We start from the raw sequence: 16,809 nt of genomic DNA on the forward strand, positions 1-16,809 counted from the left end.
GCAGGACAACCCAACATTCTTCCTGTCAGCAATCACTCCCTCGTTTCTGTAATAAAAACAGAAAATGCTGGAAATACTCAGCAGGTCAGGCAGCATCAGCGCAGAAAGAAACAGAGTTAACGTTTCAGGTCGATGACCCTTTGTCAGAACTGCTTGTTCTCTAGTGTCAGCCAGTGCCTCAGTTGGTAGCACTCTTGCCTCTAAGTCAGAAAGTTGTGGGTTCAAGTCCCACTCCAGAGACTTGAGCACAAAAATCTAGGCTGACACTCCAGTGCAGTGCTGAGTGAGTGCGGCACTGTCGGAGGTGCTGTTTTTTGGAGGAGACGTTAACCTGAGGCCCGTCTGCTCTCTCAGGTGGACGTCAACGATCCCATGGCACTATTTTGAATAAGAGCAGGGGAGTTATCCCTGGTGTCCTAGCCAATGTGTTTATCTCGTAAACAACATAACAAAATGATAGTTTATCTGCTCATTATCAGATTGCTGTTTGTGTGAGCTTGCTGTGCGCTAATTGGCTGCTGCGTTTCCCACATAACAACAGTGACTACACTTCAAAAGTACTTAATTGTCTATAAAGCACTTTCGGACATCCGGTGGTGGTGAAAGGCGCTATATAAATGCAAGTCTTTCTTCACTGGCCTCACCAGTGACCTCTTCCAACTGTTGGTTGATTGATAGCCGAGAGTCCGCGCATGCGTACGCGGGACGGCGGTTTGTGCCGAGTCCGGCACAGCGACCCCTCCCGGTCATCAAGGGTAATAACAACAGAAAATGCTGGAAAAACTCAGCAGGTCAGGCAACATCCGTGGAGGGGAATTTGAGTTGACGTTTCGGGTTGAACCCTACTTCAAAAAAAGGGTAATAACCGCGCATGCCCAGAGGAGACCAACACCCCTCCCCCACACGGAGCTGCGTCTGCACACTCGGATCCTGTCGGACGGAGTCGGCGCGGGGCATTCTGGGAAAGGCCTTGGTGTCGGTTCCAGTGTCGCGATCGGTGATGCAAAGTGAGTTTTCTCTGCTCCGATTGGGTGGAGAATTGTGCGGGGTGGGGGGAGGGGTGGATCGGGAGAGAATAAAGAGAAATAGAAAAACCTGAGAGTCCGCGAGGCCCCGGACCGAGCGGCGTCAGTTGGAAGGACACGAGATCTCCTCGTGGCACGTGACCTGAGCCCACGGCCTGATTGACGGGAGCTTCTGACCAATAGGGAGCGAGCAGGGCGGGGCTGGAGGAGCGGGCTGGCGGCGGGTCCTCCAACCAATCGGGGAGCCTGAGGGGCGGGGCTAGCGCCGGCTGATTGTCTGATCCACAGGGCAGCGAGTTTCTCCAGTCCCTTGTTCAGGGCCCGGGGCCAGGGGAGGCTGTGGGCCTTTGTTCCCCTTATTGGACACAAGGCTCTTTGTCTCACAGCACACTGGCTCAGGTTTTAATACAGACTTTTTAAATTCATGAATAAAAGCAGATAAAACCCGTGCTTCTGTGGCACAAACTTTCTAATATTTTATAGAATCATAGAATAGTTACAGCACAGAAGGAGGCCACTCAGCCCGTCGAGCCCGTGCCAGCTCTCTGCAAGACCACTTCAGCTAGTCCCACTCCCCCGCCCTTTCCCCGTAACCCTGTAAATTTCTTTACTTCAGGTACTTATCCAATTCCCTTTTGAAAGCCGTGATTGAATCTGCCTCCACCACCCTTTCAGGCAGTGCATTCCAGATCCTAACCACTCGCTGCATAAAAAAGTTTTCCCTCACAACACTAATCTAGTCTCATACACTCGCTTTGCCCCTCTTATTCCCTTTTAAATCTCCTCTGTACTTTCTATATTCAGCTTGGTTCTCTATTGTACTCTGTCATAAGCCTCATTGTCTGTCTTATTTTAACCTCTCTATATCTTTTGTCATCGAGAGAGCTCTAGCTTTGGATGCCCCTCCTTTCCCCCTTGTGGGAATGTGTCTACTCTGTACTCGAACTACATCCTGGTTGAAGGCCTCCCATTGTTCAATTACTATTTTGCCTACCAATTTTTGATTCCAATCCACCTGGGCCAAATCCCTTTTTAACTTGTTTAAGTTAGCCCTCCTCTGGTTAAGTATTTTTATGCTTGATTGTTCCTTGTTCTTTTCTATAACTATTCTAAACCTGATGACATTATGATCACTGTTTCTCAAATGCTCCCCCACTGAAACATGCTCCACTTGCCCCATTGCATTCCCCAGAACTAGATCCAGAACTGCTTCATTCCTCGTTGGGCTGGAAACAGTGTTTAAGAAAGTTCTCTTGGACACATTTCAGGAATTTCTCCCCCTCTGTGCCCTTTACACTGTTACTATCCCAGTCTATATTAGGATAACTGAAGTCCTCTATTATTACTGCACCGTTGTTCCTGTATCTTTCTGTAATTTGCCTGCAAATTTGCTTCTCTATCTCCTTCCCTCTGGTTGGTGGTCTATAGTATACACCCAGTAGCGTAATAACTCCTCTATTGTTCCTTAAATCTAACCAAATAGATTCGGTTTTGACCTCTCACATAGAACCATAGAATGGTTACAGCACAGAAGGAGACCATTTGGCCCATCGAGCCCGTGCCGGCTCTCTGCAAGAGTACTTCAGTTAATCACACTCCCCCACCCTTTCCCCGTAGCCCTGGAAAAAATTTTCCTTCAGGTACTTATCTAATTCCCTTTTGAAAGCCACGGTTGAATCTACCTCCACCACCCTTTCAGGCAGTGCATTCCAGATCCTAACCACTCGCTGAGTAAAAAAGTTATTCCTCATGTTGCCTTGGGTTCTTCTGCCAATCACCTTAAACCTGTGTCCTCTGGTTCTCGACCTTTCCACCAATGGGAACAGTTTCTCTCTAACTACTCTGTCTAGGCTCCTCATGATTTTGAATACCTCGATCAAATCTCCTCTCAACCTTCTCTGCTCTAAGGAGAACAACCCCAGCTTCTCCAGTCTATCCACGTAACTGAAATCCCTCATCCTTGGAACCATTCTTGTAAATCTTTTCTGCACCCTCTCTAAGTCCTTCACATCCTTCCTAAAGTGCGGTGCCCAGATTTGGACACAATACACCAGTTGAGGCCGAACCAGTGTTTTATAAAGGCTCATCATAACTTCCTTGCTTTTGTACTCTATGCCTCTATTTATGAAGCCCAGGATCCTGTTTGCTTTTTAACTGCTTTCCCAACCTACCCTACCACCTTTAACGATTTGTGCATATATAACCCCAGGTCTCTCTGTTCATGCACCCACTTTAGAAATGTACCCTTTAGTTTGTATTGCCTCTCCTCATTCTTTCTACCAAAATGTATCAATTCGCATCTTTCTGCATTAAATTTCATCTGCCACGTGTCTGCCCATTCCACCAGCCTGTCTATGTCCTCTTGAAGTCTATCACTATCCTCCTCACTGTTACCTATACTTCCAAGTTTTGTGTCATCTGCAAGTTTTGAAATTGTGCCCTGTACAGCCAAGTCCAAGTCATTAATATATATCAAGAAAAGCAGTGGTCCTCGCCCCTCTCCAGTGCTATAATAGTTTATTTGATCAATACTGCACCCCTCCTTTTTTCCTTTCCTATCTTTCCTGAATACCTTGTAGCCAGGAATATCGAGTTCCCAATCCTTCCCTTGTTTGAGCCAGCTCTGTGCTATTGCCACGATGTGGCTACTTGTGCCTGCAGTTCACCAATGTTATTTACCACGCTCTGTGCATTTACACATATGCACTCCAACTCCATCTTAGACTGCCTCAAATCTGGCCCCTGTCTGATCCCCCTATGCTGGAATTTCAATAATTCTTTATATATTAATTTTGTTTATTGCTGCTCCGGCCCCAATTTCAATGGGATGACTGTAAATGTGTCCACCAATTGGGGCTTTAAATGGTGGCAAATTAACCCAGAATTCCCCGCGCGGTGGAAAGTGCCCTATCAATGTCGACAGGAGCCCAGTGCGCCGGCGCAGTAACTGGTGTGCTCTGAGCATGCGCAGTGTCGTGGCGCTGGATTGAGCGGAACAGGTGGGTTAGCGGCCGGGAAGCGGGAGTAGATTGTGAGCGCAGCGGATGGATTGGACCCGCGGGTGAGTTTGAAAGCTTTATAAACACCTGGTGTAGGCCTGAGGCCCCGAATAAGAGCCACAGGCCCCGTGTTTTCCCCGGTTACAGGTCCGGTCAGTGACCGCCTGGGTCAGCGAGGTCACCGGCCGCCATCTTGGACTAGGCGGGTCTCACGGCGCATGCGCAACCATCTTGGCCAGGAATAGTGAGTGGGCGGGGCTTCAGGGTCCCAGTGACCAGGAGAGACAATCATTGACTCATTGATTTTAAACATAGAAACATAGAAGATAGGAGCAGGAGTAGGCCATTCGGCCCTTCGAGCCTGCTCCGCCATTCAACGAGATCATGGCTGATCATCCAAACCCTAGCACCCGGTCCCTACACCGACAGCCATCCCACCCAAGCCCTATCCCCGTAACCCCACGTATTTAATCCCCCCTAACACTAAGGGCCAATTTTTATCATGGCCAATCAACCTAACCCGCACATCTTTGGACTGTGGGAGGAAACCGGAGCACCCGGAGGAAACCCACGCAAACACGGGGAGAATGTGCAAACTCCACACAGTCAGTCACCCGAGGCCGGATTTGAACCCAGGTCCCTGGCGCTGTGAGGCAACAGTGCTAACCACTATTTTATTCTCACTCTGCACACAGCGGGTGGAGAACTGAACCCAACCAGAGTAGAGGGAGGGGGAAAACTGGGAGTGGAGGAAAGAAATGTTGGAGATGGTGCGATGGGTTTGGATTTCAGCACAGGGAGGAGGGAGAGTGTGTGGGATGGGGATTTACAGCTTTGGGGGAACAAGAGAGGAAAGAATGTTTCATAGAAACTAGAATTATCTGTTCTGGATTTCTATCCTGGACTTACAGTAATGACTTTTGTAAACTACTTTTACAGATAATCAGATGGGGAGGATTTGCAAATGAGAAACTCAAACCAAACATCATGTCAAGATCTGATAAGAGTCACTCGATTCATAAGGACTTGAATATCATCGGCCTCTGAATGTAGAAGAAATGTTTGCCTTTTCTGTCCATGGGCAAAGATTTCAAACATCAGTGTAACTGCAGAAGCACCGAGACACCCACACTGAGAGTGTTCCAGTGCACTGACTGTGGAAAGAGCTTTAACCAGTTACACAGCCTGAAAAAACATCGCAACATTCACAGCGGGGAGAAACTGTGCAAGTGTTCTGTGTGTGGACGAGGCTTCAACTGATCGTCCAACCTGTTGATCGTCCAACCTGGAGAGACACAAGGACTCCCGTACCATGGAGAAACCGTGGAAATGTGGGGACTGTGGGAAGGGATTCAATTAACCGTCCTAGCTGGAATCTGGGAAGAGGCTGTTTACCAACTCCTTTTATTGGAAGGGATTCACTCAATTGTCTAGCATGTTGACATGCCAGCGAGCTCGCAATAGGGAGAGGCCGTTCTCCTGCTCTGTGGGTGGGAAGGGATTCATTTGTTCATCCCACCTCACTGCACACCAACTTGATCACGCTGATGAGAGACCTTTTAAATGCTCTGACTGTGGGAACAGCTTTAAAACCTCTGAGGAGCTGATTGAACACCAGCGAGTTCACACTGACGGGAGACCGTTCTGTTGCTCTCACTGCGGGAAGAGGTTCCAGCAATCATTCTGTCTGGCTGAACACCAGCTCCTTCACACTTATGAGAGTCCATTCAGTTGCTCTCACTGTGGGGAGAGGTTCAGCCAGTCATTGCAACTCTCTGAACACCAGCGAGTTCACATCAAGGAGAGACCGTTCAACTGCTCCGTGTGTGGGAAGAGATTTGCTCAGTCATCCCACTTCCATGAACACCAACGTGTTCACTCTGATAAGAGACCTTTTAAATGTTCTGAATGTGAGAAGACCTTTAAAAGAAGTAATGATCTGCTGACACACCAAAGCACTCACACTGGGGAGAGGCCGTTCACCTGCTCCGTGACTGGGAAGAGATTCGCTCAGTCATCCCACTTCCATGAACACCAAAGTGTTCACTCTGATAAGAGACCTTTTAAATGTTCTGAATGTGAGAAGACCTTTAAAAGAAGTAATGATCTGCTGACACACCAGCGAGTTCACACTGGGGAGAGGCCGTTCACCTGCTCCATGTGTGAGAAGAGATTCGCTCAGTCATCCCACTTCCATGAACACCAACGTGTTCACTCTGATAAGAGACCTTTTAAATGTTCTGAATGTGAGAAGACCTTTAAAGGAAGTAAGGACCTGCTGACACACCAAAGCACTCACACTGGGGAGAGGCCATTCACCTGCTCCATGTGTGGGAAGAGTTTCCCTCGTTCATCCCACCTGCTGAGACACCAGCGTGTTCACACTGGTGAGCGGCCGTTCACCTGCTCCGTGTGTGGGAAGGCATTCACTGATTCATCCCACCTACTGAGACACCGACGCACTCACACTGGGGAGAAGCCGTTCACCTGCTCTGAGTGTGGGAAGGGATTCACTCAATCATCCAACCTGCTGACACACTGGCGAGTTCACACTGGGGAGAGGCCGTTCACCTGCTCCGTGTGTGGGAAGGGATTCACTCTGTCATCCGGCCTGCTGGCACACCAGCGAGTTCACACTGGGGAGAGGCCGTTCACCTGCTCCGTGTGTGGGAAGGGATTCACTTTTTCATCCAACCTGTTGAGACACCGGCGAGTTCACAAGTGACTGCAGGGATTGGATTCTGCTGTTATTCCTGCTGTGAATCACATCCAGGACTGAACCATGTTCATTCTGACAGTTGGGGTTTGTTTCTGTTGATGTTAATAACCCCAATAACTGGGCTGGAAATTAATATTCTGGATAAATGCCAAATAAATCGGCTTTGTTTCAAACACACAGTGTGTCGAGTATTTGTTTCCTCCAAGATAAGAGGAGACTAATTGATGTCTTGTTACAGACTGCTCCATTTTTGGGCCTTTTCTCCTTTCTAAATCTAGATTAGTTCAGTTCTCATACCTTCGGTTACTCTCATGGACAAGTCCCAGCTCCCCATACATCCCAGAGTGCCTCTCCTAGCATTGGTGTCCAGGGAAGGTATCGGTAACACGCCCAAGGTCACTAAACACAAACCCAGTCTGTTAATCACTTTCAGCTACTGGACTTAGCGTGTGCCCCACAGCATCTCTCTCACCTTCGATGTGTGAATAGAGCATCGCGCCTCAGAACCTGGTTTTAAATTTAAATCCACTCAGCAAATGTATTGAACAAGAGATGAACAAGTAAACAGACCATGGCCCATCCTCCAGCTCTATATTGTAGGTCGATGAGACTCTGTTAAGGTGCCATGTGCTGCTGGACCGCTCTGCATTTTGCCTGTAATGGAAAATAACTGAAGATTTGTCCCAGTGTAACCTTTGCTGTCATGAAATGAGTGTGTCTTTTAATGAGCCTCACGTCCTTGCTCATGTTGGCTGTAATTGTGTAGAAAGGGGATGTGTAAAGAGATGGTCTGTGTATGGAGATGTGAAAGAAGGAAACGGTGTGTGTGTGTGATAGTGACACAGCCTTGTGGTCACAGTCAGAACAATGACAGATATCCTTGTGGTTATGGTTTGGGCAGGGCCAGGTCAATAATGTTGTAAACAAGTTAAATATAAATATCACCAGTGTAGTTGCAGCTTGTTAGAACAGATCTGGGGAGAAGAGAGCTCTGAATCCACTGTATTATCACTGTTCTCCAGATCGGGTAACTATACTCTGTCTGTATTTTTGCAGTACTGTTAATAAAAGTCAGTGAAAGACAATCTTGTGAGCTTGATTATCTGGTGTCTCAAACCACAAGACTCAATTTTTAGAGTCAACAAGATGAACAAGTAAACACATCACGGCCCAATACTCCAGCTCTATATTCACAGGAGAAAGTCTGTTATGACACTCCTTGAGTGGACAGAATAAAGAAAGATCCCAACTTGAAGAACCTCTAGAATCATTTTAAATATCTTTCAAATCCTGACATATCAATTGTCAGTGTACATTCCATTGAAGTCAATGGAAGACGAGAGAGGTGCTGGAGAGTAGGGGTGAAAGAGGAGTTGGGGTGAGGGAGTTTGGAAAGTTGGGATGAAAACAGATTTGGAGTGGGGGGGTTAGATAGTAGGGGTGAGGGGGGTTGGAGAGTAGGGGTGAAAGAGGAGTGGGGTTTAGGGTTTGGAGAGTTGCTCTGAAGGAGGAGTTGGGGTGAAAGAGGAATTGGGGTGAAAGGAGTTGGGGAGTGGGGGTTGGAGAGTAGGGGTGAAAGAGGAGTTTGGGTGCGAGGTTGGGGAGTAGGGGTGAAAGAGGAGTTGGGGTGAAAGAGGAGTTGGGGTGAGGGAGTTTGGAGAGTAGGGGTGAAAGGAGTTGGGGTGATGGGGGTTGGAGAGTAGGGGTGAAAGAGAAATTGGGGTGAGGGGTTGGAGAGTAGGGGTGGAAGAGGAGTTGGGGTAAAAGGAGTTGGGGTGAGGGGGTTGGGGAGTAGGGGTGAAAGAGGAGTTGGGGTGAGGGGTTGGAGAGTAGGGGTGAAAGGAGTTGGGGTGAGGGGTTAGAGAGTAGGGGTGCAAGAGGAGGTGGGGTGAGGGTTTGGAGAGTAGGGGTGAAAGGAGTTGGGGTGATGGGGGTTGGAGAGTAGGGTTGAAAGAAATTGGGGTGAGGGGTTGGAGAGTAGGGGTGAAAGGAGTTGGGGTGAAAGGAGTTGGGGTGAGGGGGTTGGGGGTGAAAGGAGTTGGGGTGAGGGGTTGGAGAGTAGGGGTGAGAGAGGAGGTGGGGTGAGGGTTTGGAGAGTGGGGTGAGAGGAGTTGGGGTGAAAGGAGTTGGGGTGAGGGGGTTGGGGAGTAGAGGTGAAAGTTGGGGTGAGGGGGTTGGAGAGTAGGGGTGAAAGGAGTTGGGGTGAGGGGGGTTGGAGAGTAGGGGTGAAAGGAGTTGGGGTGAGGGTTTGGAGAGGGTGAAAGAGGAGTTGGGGTGAGGGGGGTTGGGGTGAGGGGTTGGAGAGTAGGGGTGAAAGAGGAGTTGGGGTGAGGGGTTGGAGAGTAGGCGTGAAAGAGGAGTTGGGGTGAAAGAGGAGTTAGGGTGAGGGGGAGTTGGAGAGTAGGGGTGAAAGAGGAGTTGGGGTGAGCACTGAGTCCTGCCCCTCCCACATATGCTCGCTGGTCCTACCTTTTCCTGCTGTCTTTCCCCACGGGGTTTGAGCACTCAGCCCGCACCCATCCTTCAGTCCCCTTCACTCACTCTGCAGCGGGGCCTCAGCTCCAATATGTTATGTATTATGTGTTCTCCTCCCACCTGCAGTGGCGCTATCACAGCAGATAAATGGTTGGGTTTGTTCTCTTGGTTGGGTTTTTCTCTTTGTTCTGTTCTCCCCAGAACCTTCCTTTTGAATAAAGTAGCCTCATGTTTGAATCTCTGGGTTCTGAGTCCTAATTGTGTCTAGGTAGAAAGGTACAGACACAACAAAGTGGCGACGAGGATCGGATGAATCTGCGTTGTGGGAACTTTCTTGTTTTCGACTACAAAACACTCGGAACAGAGACGGGTGCAGTGAGTAAACAGAAATTAAAATTTGAAAGCTGAGATGGCTTCTATATTCGGAAACATCGGTGATTTTGATGAAAATGTGGAGCAATGGAGCGCTTATACGGAACGTTTTGACTATTTTGTTTTGGCTTTCTCCTCAATATTTCCATCGAGACCTGGCCACCAGAAGTAGCTTCTTGCCATTTCCTTCATCCGAACCATTCCACTGTGGCCTGTATGAAGTTGTTGCAGTACAGGTTCCCTCTGCAGCTAAACACCCTTTTCAATGGGAAATATCCGCGCAAAAAAGCAAAAAAAGGTGCAGCAGTGAAACGGAACAGCAGAGGGGGCTCGGCGGGGAGAGGTCCCACTTTACCCCACATTAAAAGGAGTAAAACAACAAGGCTGGGAAAAGAGAGCCCAGAAAAAGATCAAAAGCTGCTGAGAGATGGACTGGGATGGGTGGGTGGAGACAGTGATCTTCCTCCCTGACACTAAATCCAGGGACCACTTACACTGAGACACCAAATCCAGGGACCACTTACACTGAGACACCAAATCCAGGGACCACTTACACTGAGGCACCAAATCCAGGGACCATTTACACTGAGGCACCAAATCCAGGGACCACTTACACTGAGACACCAAATCCAGGGACCACTTACACTGAGACACCAAATCCAGGGACCACTTACACTGAGACGCCAAATCCAGGGACCACTTACACTGAGACACCAAATCCAGGGACCAGTTACACTGAGACACCAAATCCAGGGACCACTTACACTGAGACACCAAATCCAGGGACCAGTTACACTGAGACACCAAATCCAGGGACCACTTACACTGAGACATCAAATCCAGGGACCACTTACACAGACACCAAATCCAGGGACCACTTACACTGTGACACCAAATCCAGGGACCACTTACGCTGAGACACCAAATCCAGGGACCACTTACACTGAGACACCAAATCCAGGGACCACTTACACTGAGACATCAAATCCAGGGACCACTTACACTGAGACTGTAAAACGGGAATCAGAGAGCCTCCGTATGTGGAATGGCCATAATGGTGATTCGATCTCTACTGAGGGTTAAAGGCTGCTAATGGATGAAGATGTGACAGTGGAACAGATGGCAACTGGTTATTGTCAGAAACCCTTTTCAGGCAGGCCGATGATTGGATGTAATCTGTGCAAAACCTGGATCCACCTGTTCTTGTTACTGATATCTTGTTCTGTGAGAAATGTTGAGATGTGAAAGAAGGGGTAAAATTGGGCTCCGGCCAGAAAGAAGATTCCTTGAATGAACAATTCATGAGACTGTTTCGTGACTCATCTGCATGAGGTTAAAAAACAAAAAATGAAAAAGGACACGTCCAGTGACACTGGCGTTGTCAATAGTGGTTTCTATCTCTAATCCCTAACTCCTAAGGCCAACATCCTATTGACTACCCCCAACCACTAACCCCAATCCTAACCAATAACCACTAGCCCCAGCCACGAATCCCTAAACCTACACCCCAACCCCAGCCCCTAACCAAGGATTATTGACAAAGATCAATGGAGGAGCTAAAGAGCTGATGAAGGAAGTATTTGAAACAATTATCTTGATTAAAGAAATAGTGCAAGGTATGTTAGTAACGAGATTAAATCAACGAGACCATCAAAATCAGCAATGACAATTACAAAGATCAGAACATTTCAAAGATTGTCATATGCAGTATGTGTGCAGGATTTTTACTAAATTGGATCCAAAAAAGTGATAAATGATACAGAAAATAACTGATTTCAAATGTTATGCAAGATAGTTCTATAAAGGAGTGGTTCAAAGGAATTTCAGATGAGTGTAAGTGAGACATTGCAGTTCAGTCTATGACACCCACAAGCCATGTACACAAATGGGGTGGCTCTGCTGCACAGGCTGGGAGGAAAAAGAGTGGAAGAGCTATAGCGATAGGGGACTCAATTGTAAGGGGAATAGATAGGAGTTTCTGCGGCCGCAATCGAGACTCCAGGATGGTGTGTTGCCTCCCTGGTGCAAGAGTCAAGGACGTCTCGGAGCGGCTGCAGAACATTTTGGAGGGGGAGGGCGAACAGCCAGTTGTCGTGGTGCACATAGGCACCAACGATATAGGTAATAAACGGGATGAGGTCCTAAAAGCAGAATATAGGGAGTTAGGAGGTAAATTAAAAAATAGGACCTCAAAGGTAGTAATCTCAGGATTGCTATCAGTGCCATGTGCTAGTCAGAGTAGAAATAGGAAGATATTTCAAATGAATACATGGCGAGAGGAATGGTGCAAGGGGGAGGGATTCAAATTCCTTGGACATTGGAACCAGTTCTGGGAGAGGTGGGACCAGTACAAACGGGACGGTTTGCACCTGGGCAGAGCCGGGACCGATGTCCTAGGGGGAGTGTTTGCTAGTGCTGTTGGGGACGGTTTAAACTAAAGTGGCAGGGGGTTGGGAACCTGAGCAGGGAGACAGAGGAAAGGGAAACAAGGAAAAAAGCAAAAGACAGGAAGGAGAAAAACAAAATTAGAAGGCAAAGAACTCAACGGTTTAAATCAAACATGGTCACAGTAAATAATAATTCATATAGGTCTGAGAGCGTTAAAAAAACAAGCCTGAAGGCTTTGTGTCTTAATGCAAGGAGCATTCGGAACAAGGTGGATGAATTAGCTGCGCAAATAGAGGTAAACGAATATGATTTGATTGGGATTACAGAAACATGGCTCCAGGGTGGCCAAGGCTGGGAACTCAACATCCAGGGGTATTCAATATTTAGGAAGGATAGGCAAAAAAGAAAGGGAGGTGGGGTAGCATTGCTGGTTAAAGAGGGGATTAACATAATTGAAAGGAAGTATATTAACTCTGATGATGCGGAATCTGTATGGGTAGAACTGAGAAATATCAAGGGGCAGTAAAAGTTAGTGGGAGTGGTATATAGACCTCCAAACAGTAATACGGAGGTTGGGGATGGCATTAAAAGGGAAATTAGAGAAGCATGCAGTAAGGGCACAGCAGTCATCATGGGTGACTTTAATTTACATATAGATTGGGCTAACCAAATTAGTAAAAATACTGTGGAGGAGGAATTCCTAGAATGTTTACGGGATGGTTTTCTGGAACAATATGTCGAGGAACCAACCAGAGATCAGGCCATCTTAGACTGGCTATTATGTAATGAGAGAGGATTAATTAGCAATCTTGATGTACGAGGCCCCTTGGGTCAGAGCGATCAGAATATGATAGAATTCTTCATTAGGATGGAGAGTGAAGTAGTTGACTCGGAGACTAGGGTCCTGAATTTAAATAAAGGAAACTACAATGGTATGAGGCGCGAATTGTGTAGGATTGATTGGGGAATGTCACTCAAAGGGTTGACAGTGGATAGGCAATGGCAAACATTCAAAGACCGTATGGATGAACGACAGAAGTTGTTCATCCCAGTTTGGGATAAGAATAAAACAAAAAGGGTGACTCAACCATGGCTAACAAGGGAAATTAGGGATAGCATAAGATCCAAGGAGAGGGCATATAAATTGGCCAGAAAAAGCAGTAACCCTGAGGATTGGGAGCAGTTTAGGATTCAACAAAGGAGGACGAAGGGATTAATTAAGGGGAAAATAGAATATGAAAGTAAGCTTGCAGGGAACATAAAAACTGACTGTAAGAGCTTTTATAGATATGTGAAGAGAAAAAGATTAGTGAAATCAAGTGTAGGTCCCTTGCAGTCAGAAGCAGGGGAAGTTATAATGGGGAACAAAGAAATGGCAGACCAATTAAATACATATTTTGGTTCTGTCTTCACAAAGGAGGACACAAATAACCTCCCAGAGATGTTGGAGAACATAGGGTCTGATGAGAGGGAGGAACTGAAAGAAATCAGTATTTGTAGGGAAATGATGTTAGGGAAATTGATGGGATTGAAGGCCGCTAAATCCCCAGGGCCTGATAATCTACATCCTAGGGTACTTAAGGAGGTGACCCTAGAAATAGTAGATGCATTGCTGATCATCTTCCAAAATTTGCTGGAATCTGGAACTGTACCCATGGATTGGAGGGTAGCTAATGTTACCCCAATATTCAAAAAGGGTGGTAGAGAGAAAGCAGGGAATTACAGACCGGTAAGCCTGATATCGGTAGTGGGGAAAATGCTACAGTCCATTATAAAAGATGTAATAGCTGAGCACTTGGAAAACATTGACAGGATCGGACAAAGTCAACATGGATTTACAAAAGGTAAATCGTGCTTGACTAATCTACTGGAATTTTTTGAGGATGTAACTGGGAAAATAGATAAGGGAGAACCAGTGGATGTGGTGTATTTGGACTATCAAAAGGCTTTCGATAAGGTCCCGCATAAGAGATTAGCATGTAAAGTTAAGGCACATTGGATTGGGGGCAAGGTATTGACTTGGATAGAGAGCTGGTTGGCGGACAGAAAGCAGAGAGTAGGAATTAACGGGTCTTTTTCCGAGTGGCAGGCAGTGACTAGTGGGGTACCGCAAGGATCGGTCCTTGGACCCCAGCTATTCACAATATACATTAATGATCTCGATAAGGGAACTAAATGTAATGTCTCCAAGTTTGCAGACGACACAAAGCTGGGTGGGCGTGTGTGCTGAGAGGAGGATACCGAGAAACTCCAGGATGATTTAGACAGGTTGGGTGATTGGGCAGAAGCGTGGCAGATGCAATATAACATGGATAAATGCGAGGTTATCCACTTTGGCGTCAAAAACAGAAAGGCAGACTATTATCTGAATGGCAATAGATTGGGAGAAGGGGAAGTGCAACGAGACCTGGGTGTCCTTGTGCACCAGTCGCGAAGGTAAGCATGCAGGTGCAGCAGGCGGTGAAGAAGGCAAATGGTATGTTGGCCTTCAAAGCAAAAGGGTTTGAGTACAGGAGCAAGGATGTCCTGCTGCAGTTGTACAGGGCCTTGGTGAGACCACACCTTGAGTACTGTGTGCAGTTTTGGTCACCTTATCTGAGGAAGGATGTTCTTGCCATGGAAGGAGTTCAGCGAAGATTCACAAGGCTGATCCCTGGGATGGCAGGAATGACGTATGAGGAGAGATTGGGTCGATTGGGCTTATACTCGCTGGAGTTTAGAAGAATGAGAGGGGATCTCATCGAAACTTATAAAATTCTGACAGGTCTGGACAAACTAGATGCAGGTAGAATGTTCCCGATGGTCAGAGAGTCCAGAACCAGGGGTCATAGTCTAAGGATAAGGGGTAAGCCATTTAGGACAGAGATGAGGAAGAATTTCTTCACCCAGAGAGTGGTGAACCTATGGAATTCTCTACCACAGAAGGCGGTTGAGGCCAATTCATTAAATATATTCAAGAAGGAGTTAGATATATTTCTTAGAGCTAAAGGGATCAAGGGATATGGGGAGAAGGCAGGGACAGGGTACTGAGTTTGGATGATCAGCCATGATCACTCGAATGGCGGAGCAGGCTCGAGGGGCCGAATGGTCTACTCCTGCTCCTATCTTCTATGTTTCTATGGGATTTGATGTGGTAGAAGGCGAACTAGATGAGAACTGACATAATCCAGAGTAAGAAAAGGCCGGGAACAGTCGGTAACAGAATATCAATTAGTCTCCTCTTATCATGGAGAAATCAAATATTAGACAAAGGTTGAAACAAAGATGATTTATTAAATATTTATTAAAAAATAAAAATATTTATTTTAAATATTTAGAAAGAATATTAATCTCCAGCCAATTATAGGAGTTATTAAGATAATCAGAAATGAACCATAACTGCTGGAATGAACATGGTTCAGTCCTTAATAACAACAGAAAATGCTGGAAAAACTCAGCAGGTCAGGCAACATCCGTGGAGAGAAATTTGAGTTGACGTTTCGCCTGACCTGCTGAGTTTTTCCAGCATTTTCTGTTGTTATTTCGGATTTCCAACATCTGCAGTATTTTGCTATCGTACTAATGGTTCAGTCCTTAATCCGATCACAGTAAATCATGTTCCATTCACTAATCTGGTCTTTCAATGGCGGGGTTTTACCCAGCATTCCCCGTGGTGGGGACAGTGCCGCACCCAATTCACAGGAGCCCAGTGCGCAGGCGCGGTAGCGGGCTGTGTTTGGAGCATGTGCAGTGCGTGTACTGGAGACAGGCTAGAGAAGGACCGATGTCGGGAGCGAGATTGTGCAGCGAGTACGAAACAGCGAGGCGTGGGGCAGTAATGGAGCTGACGGGTGGAGGGGAAAGGCTTCATCAATAGCTGGGGTAGGTCGCAAACGCCGAATAATAACCGACAGCTCCCGCGTTTGGAGCTACCGGGCTTTTTCCTGAAAACAGGCCAGGGTAACGGCCGCCATCTTTGTACGGGAAAGCGGGAGGGTTTGTGCGCCGCCATCACGATCCAGCAAGTAGCACTGCGCATGCGCAACCATCTTCGTAAAGGACAAAGAGTGGGCAGGGTTTCAGGGTCCCAGTGACCAGGAGAGACAATAAAGGGTCCCAGACCTGAAACGTTAACTCTCTTTCTCTCTCTCCACGGATGCTGCTTGGCCTGCTGAGTATTTCCAGCATTTTTTGTTGTTATTTGAGAAAATATCATTGACTCATTGATTTTATTCTCACTTTGCACACAGGGGGTTTCTCACCGTCTCCCCTGAAGGCACTGGTGAGTGCCGGGGTTACGGTTTACATCCGACAGAATTGTAACAGAAGGGCCCCAGATTTAAGCCCCATGTACTCAGAGACTTGAAAACAAAAATCCAGGCTGGCACTCCAATGCAGTGCTGAGGGAGTGCTGCACTGTCAGAGGTGCCATCTTTTGGATAAGACGTAAACCCGAGACCCCGTCTGCCCTCTCAGGTGAATGTAAAAGTTCCCATGTCACTATTTTGAAGACGAGCAGGGGCGTTGCCTCGGTGTCCTGGCCAATATATATCCCCCAATCAACATCACTAAAATAGATTATCTGGTCATTATCACATTGTTGTTTGTGGGAGCTTGCTGCGTGCAAATTGGCTGCCACATTTCCTACATTAGAACAGGAGATGCAACACCTGTCCTTTCACCTCCTCCCTTCTCACTGTCCAGGGTTCCAAACATTCCTTCCAGGTGAAACAGCGATTTACTTGTACTCCTTTGAATTTAGTATACTGTATTCGCTGCTCATGATGCGGTCTCCTCTACATTGGAGAGACCAAATGCAGATTGGGTGATCGCTTTGTGGAACACCTCCGTT

General features: G+C 47.1%; 1 pseudogene across 1 annotated transcript in view; it reads left to right on the forward strand.

The window, feature by feature from the left end:
* The first annotated feature begins 3,986 nt into the window (after window positions 1-3,986).
* LOC147118799 (uncharacterized) overlaps window positions 3,987-16,809 on the forward strand; it is a 55,207-nt pseudogene continuing 42,384 nt past the window's right edge. The window contains exons 1-3 of the transcript XR_015077952.1: window positions 3,987-4,086; window positions 4,964-6,737; window position 7,087. The product of XR_015077952.1 is annotated as an uncharacterized LOC147118799 (transcript). The remainder of the gene's footprint in view (window positions 4,087-4,963; window positions 6,738-7,086; window positions 7,088-16,809) is intronic.

The sequence above is a fragment of the Somniosus microcephalus genome, chromosome 4 (genome assembly GCF_052327205.1).
Source record: "Somniosus microcephalus isolate GS21.2 chromosome 4, FLI_Smic_1.0, whole genome shotgun sequence".
Lineage (NCBI taxonomy): Eukaryota > Metazoa > Chordata > Chondrichthyes > Squaliformes > Somniosidae > Somniosus > Somniosus microcephalus.